The sequence below is a fragment of the Pongo pygmaeus genome, chromosome 3 (genome assembly GCF_028885625.2).
Source record: "Pongo pygmaeus isolate AG05252 chromosome 3, NHGRI_mPonPyg2-v2.0_pri, whole genome shotgun sequence".
NCBI lineage: Eukaryota > Metazoa > Chordata > Mammalia > Primates > Hominidae > Pongo > Pongo pygmaeus.
This window is the reverse complement of record NC_072376.2, coordinates 100,242,915-100,256,505: the sequence shown is the minus strand read 5'-3', so window position 1 is coordinate 100,256,505 and position 13,591 is coordinate 100,242,915.

The following is a 13,591-nucleotide window of genomic DNA, read 5'->3' as shown; positions in this document are numbered from 1 at the left end:
AATAATTTCAGATATTCCTCAAATGCATTTTTCTTAGTTTCAAATGAATTTCAGTGTACATGAAAAAGATTTCCCTTTCATTTGAGTGATGGAAAATTAATTATGATCTAGAAAAACCTGTGTTCTAGGATAAGAAAATTTAAAGAGTTTTAAGAGAAAACTGGCTGGTTTAGCTACTAGTCCTACCAAGGGGTGAACTGGCAGTAGCTAAATATACTGCTCTCAAAGCTAAAATGAATTCAAAGCTATATAAAAAAATTCAACTTGAGTTTTAAATTTAGAACCTACAATTGACAAAAGCAAAAAAAAAAAAAAAAATGAGAGCCTATTCTGGCTAGAAGCTTGCAGAGAAGAAATTCTGGGGAAAAAATTAGAAGAATGATCCTTTGCCTAAGTTCCGTGCAGTAGAGATTTTTACTTCTACCCTCTTAAAACTTGCCCTCTGTGTTGAAATTGAACTTCAAAAACTCAATATAAGTTTCCTAAAGGTTATTGTATAATAAAGAGTTTTGCCATGGCATTTCTAAGGAACCAATAACTAAAGTTAAAACCAGGAGTCTGTAAAAAAAGTATGTATCTTCACACCATCTCTATTTAACTGGAAAACAACACAAAACAAAAAAAATGGGAAACAACTGAGAAGGGAAAGAAGTGGACACTTGAACTTTTTTCTGGTTCCTGGTTCCTGGTTCAAAAATGGACACCTCCACCAATGATGCACCTAGCCTGACTTTGCTGGGTCAGACTGACACACAGAGTTGCTCCTCAAAGAGAATCTGGATGGAAGTACTCCATGGAACATGCTTCATCCTGTCATGGGTTTTTCATTTCTTATCGATCACTTGAGTGTGAACAATCATATAAAATGTTAGCTAACTAGGAACCTATACTATCAGTTCCAGCTATTAGACTCTCACCCAGGAATAAGGCTTTTTTGTTTGTTTGTTTTATTTTCTCATCTATTTCTAGGACCCATCTTCTCTGTATTTGTGCTCTGGGATTAATTGCTTTGGTATACATTTTTTTTTAAACTTAGTATTCTAGGAAGTCCTTTTTCCCCTGCTATCATGGTCCCCAATTTATTCTTGACTCTATTAAGGTAACACATTTCTCTGTCATCATTTGAGACAGACTTACACAATATACTTTTCCATATGTTCTAACCAAAATAAGTCTCTGTTTTACATATACAATATACTTTTCTGTATGTTCTAACTTGCCAAAATAACTCTCTATCTTCTAATTTACATACATTACAAATAAACAGTATTTCCCCTCCTGTATCAGTGGGGAAGTCTTTGAAGTGTTTTGAATAGAACAGAGGGGTCCATGTTGAGTAATCTCTTCTTTACCATACAGATGTTTAGATTGGTCAAGGCTTTAAGCATTTCATGGAAGTATTTACTTCCCACTGATATCCAAAATAGAGTCCAGAATGAGTGTGCTGGGAGTCTTGCCCTGTTTTTAGCAGAAGGAATGTTTTCATTTTAAACATGTTCATTCATGACTATCAATAATCATCCTAAGCTCAAAAAGGTCACCTTTTCTAAAGCATCACTTACAACCAACTTTCTCCTTTACCCTCAAATTAATTTTATTTTTAGTTATTATTTTTTCTGTCAGCATTTGGGAATTTCAACAGAAGCCATAAAAATTTCAGCCAGATGCAGAATCATGGAGGGTCACAGCAGAGCATGAAGTTAGCTGTGTTCATTCCTCTAGGCTTTTTGTTTACCCATTCCTCTATTACAAGCAAAGAGAAGACATGTCAATATAATTTGCTTTTATTTTTATATTAGAGAGATGTCTTATTCCACCTTAAAATGTAACTCAGAGGATGTAGTTAAAATATAATTATAATGATGCTAGCCCTTTCCTTCAGGACATGGTGACATTGCTGGAAGTGGCTGCAAAACTTTGTTGTGTGACCTCAAGAGGAAAATATCTCTTACCCTCATAATAGTCTTTTTCAGAGGTTGCTGTTTTGTTTTTCAAGACCAAGAATCTTCTTCTCAGGATACAGAACATGAAGACTTTTACGAGCTAGCTATTCATTGTATTGAACATGTATTAATATTTTCTTACCAAATTAGGGTGTATATCGTCTTTTCAGCTTATTTTTAACTTCATGTTTATCTGCATTGTGTTATCATTTTATTTTATCTCTTTTTTCATGAATTCCTTAATTCTCACCAACCCAGATTTTCTCTATGCTTGTCAGTTCCTGTTCCAGTTATCTGTTGCTGTAAACATACCACCTTAAAACTTTTAGCAGTTTGAAATACAAATTCACTGTTTTCTCTCAAGGTTCTGTGTGTTGACTTGGCTCAGCTGCGTGATTCTCACTTGGGATTTCTCAAATGGCACAGTCAGAGATGGGGTGCAAAAGTCATCCCAAAACTTGACTGAGCCGCACATCCGATATGCCACAGTGCTTCTCCACACAATCACTCTCTCCTGCAGAATAGGCTGGACTTCCTATATGGTAGCTCAGGATTTAAAATACTCAGTCAGAAATGGGATCTAATTAAACTAAAGAGCTTCTTCACAGCAAAAGAATCTATCATCTGAGTGAATAGATGACCCACGGAATGGGAAAAAATTTTTGCAATCTATCCATCTGACAAAGGTCAAGTATCCAGAGTCTACAAGAAACTTAAACAAATTTACAAGAAAAAAACAAAAACCAAAAGCCCCATTAAAAGTGGGGAAAGAACATGATTAGACACTTCAGAAAAGAAGACATACATGTGGTCAGCAAATATATGAAAAAAAGCTCAACATCCCCACTGATCATTACAGAAATGCAAATCAAAACCACAATGAGTTACCATCTCACACGTCACAATGACTGTTATTAAAAAGTCAAAAAAACAACAGATGTTGGCGAGGCTGCAGATAAAAAGGAATGCTTTTATACTGTTGGTGGGAGTATAAATTAGTTAACCATTGTGGAAGACAGTGTGGCAATTCCTCAAAGACCCAGAGGCAGAAATACCACTTGACCCCGCAATCCCATTACTGGGTATATACCCAAAGGAATGTAGCAGAGCATGAGGTCAAGAGATTGAGACCATCCTGGCCAACATGTTGAAACCCCATCTCTAGCAAAAAAAAAAAAAAAAAATGCTGGGTGTGGTGGTGCACACCTATAGTCCCAGCTACTTGGGAGGCTGAGGCAGGAGAATCCCTTGAACCCGGGAGGCGGACGTTGTAGTGAGTGGAGATCGTGGCACTGCACCCCAGCCTGATGACAGAGTAAGACTCTGTCTCAAAAAAAAAAGAATATAAAGAATATAAAGCATTCTATTATAAAGTAACACGCACATGTATGTTTATTGCAGCACTATTCACAACAGCAAAGACATGAAATGAATGCCCATCAATGATACACTGGATAAAGAAAATGATAAAAATGCCCATCAATGATATACTGGATAAAGAAAATGTGGCACGTATACACCGTGGAATACTATGCAGCCATAAAAAAGAACGAGATCATGTCCTTTGGAGGGACATCGATGGAGCCAGAAGCCATGATCCCCAGCAAACCAGTGCAGGAACAGAAAACCAAATACTGCATGTTCTCACTTATAAGTGGGAGTTGAATAATGGGAACACATGGACACAGGGAGGGGAAAAACACACACTGGGGCCTGTTGGAGGTGGGGGCTGGGGGAGGGAGAGTATCAGGAATAATAGCTAATGCATGCTGGGCTTGATAGCTAGGTGATAGGATGATCTGTGCAGTAAATCACCATGGCACACATTTACCTACGTTAACAAACCCGCACATCCTGCACATGTACAGACCTTAAAAGTTGAAGAAAAAAAGATAGTCGGTTAAAAATTAATTAACTGGATTTGTTGGTCTAAGAATAAAAGTTTCCATGTAAATTGAAAGCAGAGATTGACAGGCTAGTTTTGTGGCCTAAGCCTGGGACTGTTGCACAGTTACTCTCCACTTGTTAGTCAAAGCTGTCAGATTGAAGCAGGTACAGAAATAGGCCTCACACCTTGATGGAGAAGTGGCAGCCTCACATTGCAGAATAGCTTGAGGAATGGGAGATAATGTTTCAGTCATTTTTGGAGAACACAGTGTGCCTAAGACATGCCCTGGGTGCAATTCAGGTATTGGGCATTCACTGACAGTTATTCTCAGAATGTTTGGTGTACTGGGTTTGATCATGGCCCATTTTATGTAGCAGGAGTAATGGTTGCACTGTTGATTTTACAGAACTAACCTACAGCTAGAACAAAGATCAAGCTTCCCCTCAGCTGGCTAAGTGGTGAGACATACCTGATCATTCTTGTTATAGAATTTTGAAAGACCGTATAGTGAAAAAGTTACCTTTAGATATTATTTATCAAAGATAATACTTCTTGCTGTGCCTAGGTCCTGGAACTGTCAGAAACATCTTATCAAATAGCTGCAGAGGATGGATTGCTTGAGCCAGAGATGGAGACTAGCTTCAGCAGCATCGCAAAACCTCGTCTACTAAAAAATACAAAAATTACCCTGGTGTGGTGGCACATACCTGTAGTCCCAGCTCTTGGGGCCGCTGAGGCAGGAGGATCACCTGAGCCTGGGAGGTCGAGCCTGCAGTGAGCTGTGATTGCAACACTGCACTCCAGCCTGGGTGACAGAGCAAGACCCTGTCTCAAAAAATAAAAATAATACATAAATATGTAGCTGCAGAAAGGAGAAAATCCACAGGTTGCTCTATCAAACATCAGAAATGTTCCTGAGTTTTTAAACAGAGTTTGAAGCAAAGGACAAAGCTTCAAATTGAAAACAAACAAACAAACAAAACAAAACACAAAGAAAAGAGAAAAAGATACAGTTTATCTCTTAAGTGATTAATGACAACAACATTTTTAAAATGATCATAGTTTATACAATTATCTAAAAGGGGATCAGTGAACTATGGCCTGTGGGCCAAATCTGACTCATCACCTGTTTTGGCAGATAAAGTTTTATTGAAACACGGTCATGTTCATTTGTTTACGAATTGTCTATGGCTGCTTTCACTACAGTGTCAGAGTTGAGTAATTGTGACAGAAACCATATAGCTTGCAAAGCCAAGAATACTTTCTATCTGGTCTTTTAAAAAAGAAGTTTGCTGACTTTTGCTTTTTAGTGAAAGCTTGCTGACCCCTTACTAAAATATTGAGGGCGGAATTTGTATTTTAAAAAGAGATAAGATGAATTCTGGACATATTAATGGTGGTCTTATCTTCCTGGACCCTGGGAACCATGAGTTACAAGGGAGAAGCCTCCTGAGAAAGACCAGGATATAACAGAATGTAATTTGCATGAGAACCTTTATTCTTCAACCAACAAATCAAGTTAATGAGTTTCTAACCCACTAAGTATTTTAAAGAGCTAGGGCAGAAAATATGTCCTACACTGTACGTGGTTAAACAAAATGTCCAAGTAGTTGCTTCATGGTTTACTTTCAATTCATGTTGATTCTTTTTTTTTAACCCGAGACTCATGTTTCTTTACTTTAGATTTTCCTTTTCAAAAGAAAAGGAAAAAAGTGTGTATGCTTTTCTGCCTTTCTCACACTTCCACTATTTGTTCTCCTCATCATTCAAAGAGATTCACTTTGCCTGGAGAAGGATTGGAGTTTTTGACAGAAAGGATCCAAATGAAAAGAAAGTCAACATTTGTTTTCTTACTGCTGAAATAGACTCTTGAAGCCCACATCAGAAACAATCATTTTGAAAGCTAAAGCTTTAGTTTTGCAAAAGTATTGTTTGTTTTACCTTTTTGGTTAAAGAAAGCGTGGTAGAAAATCAACATGGCCAACTATGAAGGATGCAGGGTATAGAATTTATGACACAATAATAAACTGAAAAGGAGAGGGATATTTAGTGACCCTCACAGATTAAAGATGGGTCCCCTCTGCTATCCTGTCTGCCACCAGCTGCAGAGGATATTGATTGAGTCATCGTGTTGAAGGAGGTAAGAAGGACTTGAAATGAGAGGACAAGATATAGGGTGATCCTGGGAAAAGGGCAGAGTCATCTTTGAGAAGCAGTTACACTGTGGCCACACTGATACCTACAGACCATCCACCCACACAGTGGGTGAGCAGCCATTGAGCACACCACTGCCTGGTGAGGGCCTGCATGTCTACCATGAATTATCTTGTAAGAGTCACCCTCTTCGATGCATTAAAAGCTTTTTTTAGCCAGTCTGCACTCCTGTGTGGCCAGCCTTCTTCTGAACCATCCAGGACACTCAATGCTTCCCAAACTTTGAGATCTGGAAGAGGTATTCAGAGGAGCTGCTCTGCTGCAACTTCCTGACAACCTTGCACAACTCCATACCGACCATGTCTTTATGGATTACATATGGGACCCGAATTGACTGCAGTACAACCTGAGTCTTGGCAAAGTACCCTGCAATTTCTCCTGGAACAGGAGAGGATAAGCAAGCTGGTGAAGAGATGCCATGGGCAGTTCCCACCCACCTCCCTATCTTGTGGAAGATGACCACAAGGCCATTTCTCATTCGTCTCTTTAGTTTCAGTTGAGCACAGGACTTTTGACCTTGCTCCCTTAGGGTTCAACTGCAGACTTCTTTGTGAGTACATCTATTTGGCTAAGGGTTAGAGCTGACTCCTCAGCAGCAGAACGACCTACCACCTGTGCCATCTGTCATCTGGCCTCTCTATTCAGTGTCATTCTATGGAATTAGGGATGCAGGGAGCTGACACCATACAGGTGGTCCTTATGTTTTTTGTGTACATAATAAAATGTCTGACTGTATTTGACTTCATGGTCCCCCTACTGGCTGAATCTATGGAAGTGTGGTGTGTGAACCTAGCAGCTGCATTCAGGAGCTTCGTAACCCTGTTACCAACCACACTGCTGCTCGGGGACCACTTAATTGCTTGACGGGTTGTGAGTGGGAAAGTCCTGGGAGTCTGCACTTGGGTAGAAGTGGAGATTATGAAACCCACCCCAATTATCCAAGTTACTCAAAACTAGATGGGTTATCCTGGAAAGCATGATGAGTCACGTGATTGGGCTTCTCACTGGCTTAAAAATGTGAAATAATATGCCAACCAAAAGACTCTGAGACTAAGCACTGAGTGATGAGTGGAAGTTCTACTGCCAAGAAGGAAATCCATTTCAACCAAGAGAGGATAGACTTTGGGAGGTAAGACTTGGCGGGAAAGTTGAGTGAGACATTTTTTTAAAGCCAAGACTCACAGTCTTTGTCCTGCATTGGAGAAAGACAGTGCTGGGTGTTGGTTTGGCAGGCACTGTGTGGGCTAGTTGGTTAGGAATTGGGTAAGGGCTGTGTTGGCCATTTGTGGTTGCTTTCGTAAGTGGTTTTGTGCTGCATATATGAGGTGTGCACGCTGGGGTTATGGTGCCCAGCTGCTGTCTGTATGAATGAGGGCTCCCCTGCAGCTTTATGGTGCTCAGGGGTCTTTTACTTCCTTCTTGGGCCATCCTTACAGGACTATGAAATCTGGTTGCCCCTGCTTCTATTTGTATGGAGCACCCTTGCAGGCTTACGGGGCCTCAGGGTCCCTTTCACTAGGAGCCAGATGGTACTGTCATCAAGAGGCTAGGTGGCCACATTAGGATAAATAACAAGTATCATTCAGGATTTTCATTTCATTTCCACAAAGCAGCAACAATGACTAAAAACAGCACACATACATGTTTTGCCCACCTGCATGTCTTAATCTGATTTCAAAACTCTCTTGAAAGGCATTCAAAAGACATAAATTCAAACTATATGCACCTCAGGTCTTACTTTGCTATTGGTTTTGAAATGACTTGAAAGCCTGAGTCTTACCAGCCTACCTTTTCCTCTTTCTGGTATGGAGAGCTGCCAGCGGGCCAGGGGAGCACTGCGTATGTTTGTGCAAATGGGTATGGTCAGAAGGAGCAAAGTGTTGAAGTTCCTACCTTGAGTATGTAAACATGTTGTGATGAAAATGGCATCTTCTCTTGGGAAAAAAAAAAGAAAAAATTCTTGGATTTCAGCTTTAAAACTGGATAATTATGAAATAGCACCTAAGGTTAGGCTTTCTCAAAAGCAGACACTGAGACATGGGTCTGGGTGCCTCTAGTTAACTTGGTAAGTGATCTCAGCAAGCCTGCGCTAGAGAGTGGGGCAGGGAGGCAGGAGAGGAGGAAAGCTAACAATGAGCAGATGGCCATGTGGGCAATGGGGGCTCAGTCTAATAGGTATGTATATATGTAAAGAGGCACACAGAAATAAGAACATAAATATGGCACTGGGCACAGTGGCTCATGCCTGTAATCCCAGCACTTTGTGAGGCTGAGGGGGGCAGATCATGAGGTCAGGAGTTCAAGACCAGCCTGGCCAACATGGTGAAACCCCATCTCTACTAAAAATACAAAAATTAGCAGGGCATGGTGGCATGTGCCTGTAATCCTAGCTACTTGGGAGGCTGAGGCAGGAGAATTGCTTGAACCCAGGAGGCAGAGCTGGTAGTGAGCCAAGACCACGCCACTGCACTCCAGCCTGGCAACAGAGTGAGACTCCATCTCAAAAAAACCCCCAAAAAACATAAATATGGCAAAATATTAACAATGAGTGAATCTAGGTGAAAGGTCTAATAGGTGCTCTAGTCTTCCCTTTCTGAAGGCCTGACATTTTTCAAAATAAAAAGTTAGGAAAAATTGGGCCAGGCATGGTAGCTCACACCTGTAATCCTAGCACTTTGGGAGGCTGAGGCTGGTGGATCACCTGAAGTTAGGAATTTGAGAACGGCCTGGCCAACATGGCAAAACTTGCCTCTACTAAAAATACAAAAATCAGCCAGGTGTAGTGGTGGGTGCCTATAATTCCAGCTACTCAGGAGGCTGAGGCAGAAGAATCGCCTGAACTCAGGAGATGGTGGTTGCCGTGAGCCAAGATTGCACTACTGCACTCCAGCCTAGGTGACAGAGCGAGACTCTGTCTCAAAAACAAAACAAAACAAAACATAACAAAAACGGAGGATCATGGCGGACGGGTTGAGAGGAAGGACTACATTGTAGCTCTGGACAGAGAAGCATGTGGAGGCTTGCATTGTGAATTTTAGCTCTAGATTGACTGCAAGAACAAACCAACAATCCCAACAGGAGCCACAGACCCACTGAAGGACGTGGACTGCTCCTGCAGGACCTGGGAGGCACCTCAAATACTGTGAGTGCCCCAAATGTGGAAGTGGGAAAGAGAAACCCTCCTCTCCCGAACACACACCTCCACGGGAGAAGCTGAAGTTCTGTTTGTGGGAGAGGTTTCCGATTTTACCAGGAGCTGAGTCAAGTTAGAGAGCCAGTGAAATACAGGGATAGAGGAAGCAGCAAAAAGGCCCTAGGAGTTCACTGAGTCCCCAAGCAGCCCATTGTTGCCTGGCACCACAGAGATCCATCAGAAGAGTGGCCAGAAGAGCAGGGGGTAAAACTTCACAGGAAGAAGGAATTCTCTAGCTGAACTTCATAACAATTTGAATGGAGCAGGAAGCCTCCTGGCCAGAACTCCGGGCAGGGCATGAATCTGGAGTGCAAACTTCACAGGCTGGGGAAGAACTAAAGCCCTTTTCTTTCACATCTGGGAGGCGGATAGCCTTGGGGAGGTTTTCAAGCCCATCTAACTCTCTGTCTGGAAACAGACTTGGGGATGTTGGTGGGGACACAGTGGGAGTGAGGTTGGCCCTTCGGTCTGCATGGGAGCTGGGTGAGGCCTGTGACTGTCGGCTTTCCCCCACTTCCCTGACAACCTGCATGACTCAGCAGAGGCAGCCGTAATCCACCATCCCCCACAACAGCGGCAGCATGACTAGCCCAAGGAGAATCTGAGCTCAGACATGCCTAGCCCCACCCCCACCTGATAGTCCTTCCCTATCCACCCTGGTAGTGGAAGACAAAGGGCATATAACCTTGGGAGTTCTAGGGCCCTGCCCACCACCAGTCCCTCTCCACACTACTACAGCTGATGCTTTCTGGAAAGTTCCACCTCTTGGCCGGAGGCTAACCAGCACAAAAATAGAGCATTAAACCACCAAAGCTAAGGACCCCCACAGAGTCCATTGCACTCTCTGCCACCTCCACTGGAACAGGCACTGGTATCCATGGCTGAGAGACCCATAGATGGTTCACATCACAGGACTCAGTGCAGACACCCCACAGTACCAGCTTGGAGCTGGGTAGACAGCTAGACCCAGAAGAGAGACAACAATCACTGCAGTTCGGTTCACAGGTAGCCACATCCATAGGAAAAGGGGGAGAGTACTACATAGAGGGAACACTTTGTGAGACAAAAGAATCTGAACAACAGTCTTCAGCCCTAGACTTTCCCTCTGACAGAGCCTACCCAAATGAGAAGGAACCAGAAAACCAACACTGGTAATATGACAAAACAAAGCTCTTCAACACCCCCCCAAAAATCATACTAGTTCACCAGCAATGGATCCAAACCGAGAAGAAATACCTGATTTACCTGAAAACAAATTCAGGAGGTTAGTTAAGCTAATTGTGTGGGGGCGGGGGTTAGAGGGGAGGGGAGGACCAGAGAATGGTGAAGCCCAATGCAAGGAAATCCAAAAAATGATACAAGAAGTGAAGGGAGAAATATTCAAGGAAATAGATAGTTTAAAGAAAAAACAATAAAAAAATTCAGGAAACTTTGGACACACTTTTAGAAATGTGAAATGCACGGGAAAGTCTCAGCAATAGAATTATTGAACAAATAGAAGAAAGAAATTCAGAGCTCAAAGACAAGGTCTTCGAATTAACCCAATCCAACAAAGACAAAGAAAAAAGCATAAGAAAATATAAAAAAAGGCTCCAAGAAGTCTGGGATTATGTAAACCACCAAACCTAAGAATAATCGGCGTTCCTGAGGAAGAAGAGAATTCTAAAAGCTTGGAAGACATAACTGGGAGAATAATACAGGAAAACTTCCTCACTCTTGCTAGATACCTAGGCTGCAAATGCAAGATGCACAAAGAACACCTGGGAAATTCATTGCAAAAAGCTCTTCACCTAAGCACATTGTCATCAGGTTATCCAAAGTTAAGATGAAGGAAAGAATGTTAAGAGCTGTGAGTCAGAAGCACCAGGTAACCTATAAAGGAAAACCTATCAGATTAACAGCAGAATTATCAGCAGAAACCCTACAAGCTAGAAGGGATTGGAGCCCTGTCTTCAGCCTCCTCAAACAAAACAATTATGAGCCAAGAATTTTGTATACAACAAAACTAAGCATCATATATGGAGGAAAGATACAATTGTTTTCAGACAAACAAATGCTGGGAGAATTCACCACTACCAAGCTACCACTACAAGAACTGCTAAAAGGAGCTCTAAATCTTGAAACAAATCCTGGAAACACATCAAAACAGAACCTCTTTAAAGCATAAATCACACAGAATCTATAAAACAAAAATACAAGTTAAAAAACAAATGCAAAAAGCAAAACAAAACAAAAACGAAAGTACACAGGAAACAAAGAGCAGGATGAATGCAATGGTACCTCACATTTCAATATTAACATTGAATGTAAATGGCCTAAATGCTCCACTTAAAAGACACAGAACTGCGGAATGGATAAGAACTCACCAACCAACTATCTGCTACCTTCAGGAGACTCACTTAACACATAAGGACTCACATAAACTTAAAGTAAAGGGGTGGAAAAAGACATTTCAAGCAAATGGACACCGAAAGTGAGCAGGGGTAGCTATTCTTATATTAGACAAAACAAACTTTAATGTAACAGTGGTTAAAAGAGACAAAGAGGGACACTATGTAATGGTAAAAGGCTTTGTCTAACAGAAAAATACCACAATCCTAAACATATATGAACCTAACACTGGAGCTCCCAAATTTATAAAATAATTCCTAATAGACCTAAGAAATGAGATAGACAGCAAAACAATAATAGTGGGGGACTTCAATACTCCACTGACAGCACTAGACAGGTCATGAAGACAGAAAGTCAACAAAGAAACAATGGATTTAAACTATAACATGGAACAAATGGACTTAACAGATACATACAGAACATTTCATCCAACAATCACAGAATGCACATTCTATTCAACAGTGCATGGAAATTTCTCCAAGATAGACCATATGATAGGCCATAAAATGAGCCTCAATAAATTTAAGAAAATTGAAATTACATCAAGCACTCTCTCAGACCACAGTGGAATAAAACTGGAAAGCAACTCCAAAAGGAACCTTCAAAACCATGCAAATACACGGAAATTAAGTAACCTGATCCTGAATGAGCATTGGGTCAAAAATGAAATCAAGATGGAAGTTAAAAAATTATTTGAAAGCATTCCCTCTGAGAACTGGAACAAGACAAGGATGACACAACCTATCAACAGGATAATAATGACACAACCTATCAAAACCTTTGGGACACAGCAAAGGCAGTGCTAAGAGGAAAGTTCATAGCCCTATATGTCTACATCAAAAAGTCTGAAAGAGCACAAATAGACAATCCAAGGTCACACCTCAAGGAAATAGAAAAACAAGAACAAACCAAACCCAAGCCCAGCAGAACAAAGGAAATAACAAAGATCAGAGCAGTACTAAATGAAATTGAAACAAACAAACAAAAAATACAAAAGATAAATGAAACAAAAAGCTGGTTCTTTGAAAAGATAAATAAAATTGATAGACTGTTAGTAAGATTAATCAAGAAAAGAAGAGAGAAAATCCAAATAACCTCACCAAGAAACAAAACAGAAATTACAACTGACACCACTGAAATACAAAGGATCATTCAAGACTGCTATCAACACCTTTACACACATAAACTAGAAAACCTAGAAGAGACGGATAAATTCTTGGAAAAATACAACCCTCCTAGCTTAAATCAGGAAGAATTAGATACCCTGAACAAACCAATAACCATCAGCGAGATTGACGTTGTAATTAAGAAATTACCAACAAAAAAAACAGTCCAGGACCAGATGGATTCACAGCAGAATTCTACCAGACATTCAGATAATTGGTACCAATCTTTTGACACTATTCCACAAGATAGAGAAAAAAGGAGCCCTTCTTAATTTATTCCATGAAGCCAGCACCACCCTAATACCAAAACCAGGAAAGGACACAACCAAAAAAGAAAACTACAGACTGATATCCTTAATGAACATAGATGCTAAAATCCTTAACAAAATATTAGCTAACTGAATCCAACAACATATCCAAAAGATAATCTACCATGATCAAGTGGGTTTTATACCAGGGATGCAGGGGTGGTTTAACATACACAAGTCAATAAATGTGATACACCACATAAACAGAATTAAAAACAAAAACCACATGATTATTTCAATAGATGCAGAAAAAACATTTGACAAAATCCAGCATCGCTTTATGATTAAATCTCTCAGCAAAATTGGCATACAAGGGACATACCTTAATGTAATAAAAGCCATCTACGACAAACCCACAGCCAACATAGTACTGAATAGGGAAAAGTTGAAAGCATTCCCTCTGAGAACTGGAACAAGACAAGGATGAGCTCTCTCACCACTCCTCTTCAACATAGTACTGGAAGTCCTAGCCAGAGCTAGGAGAAACA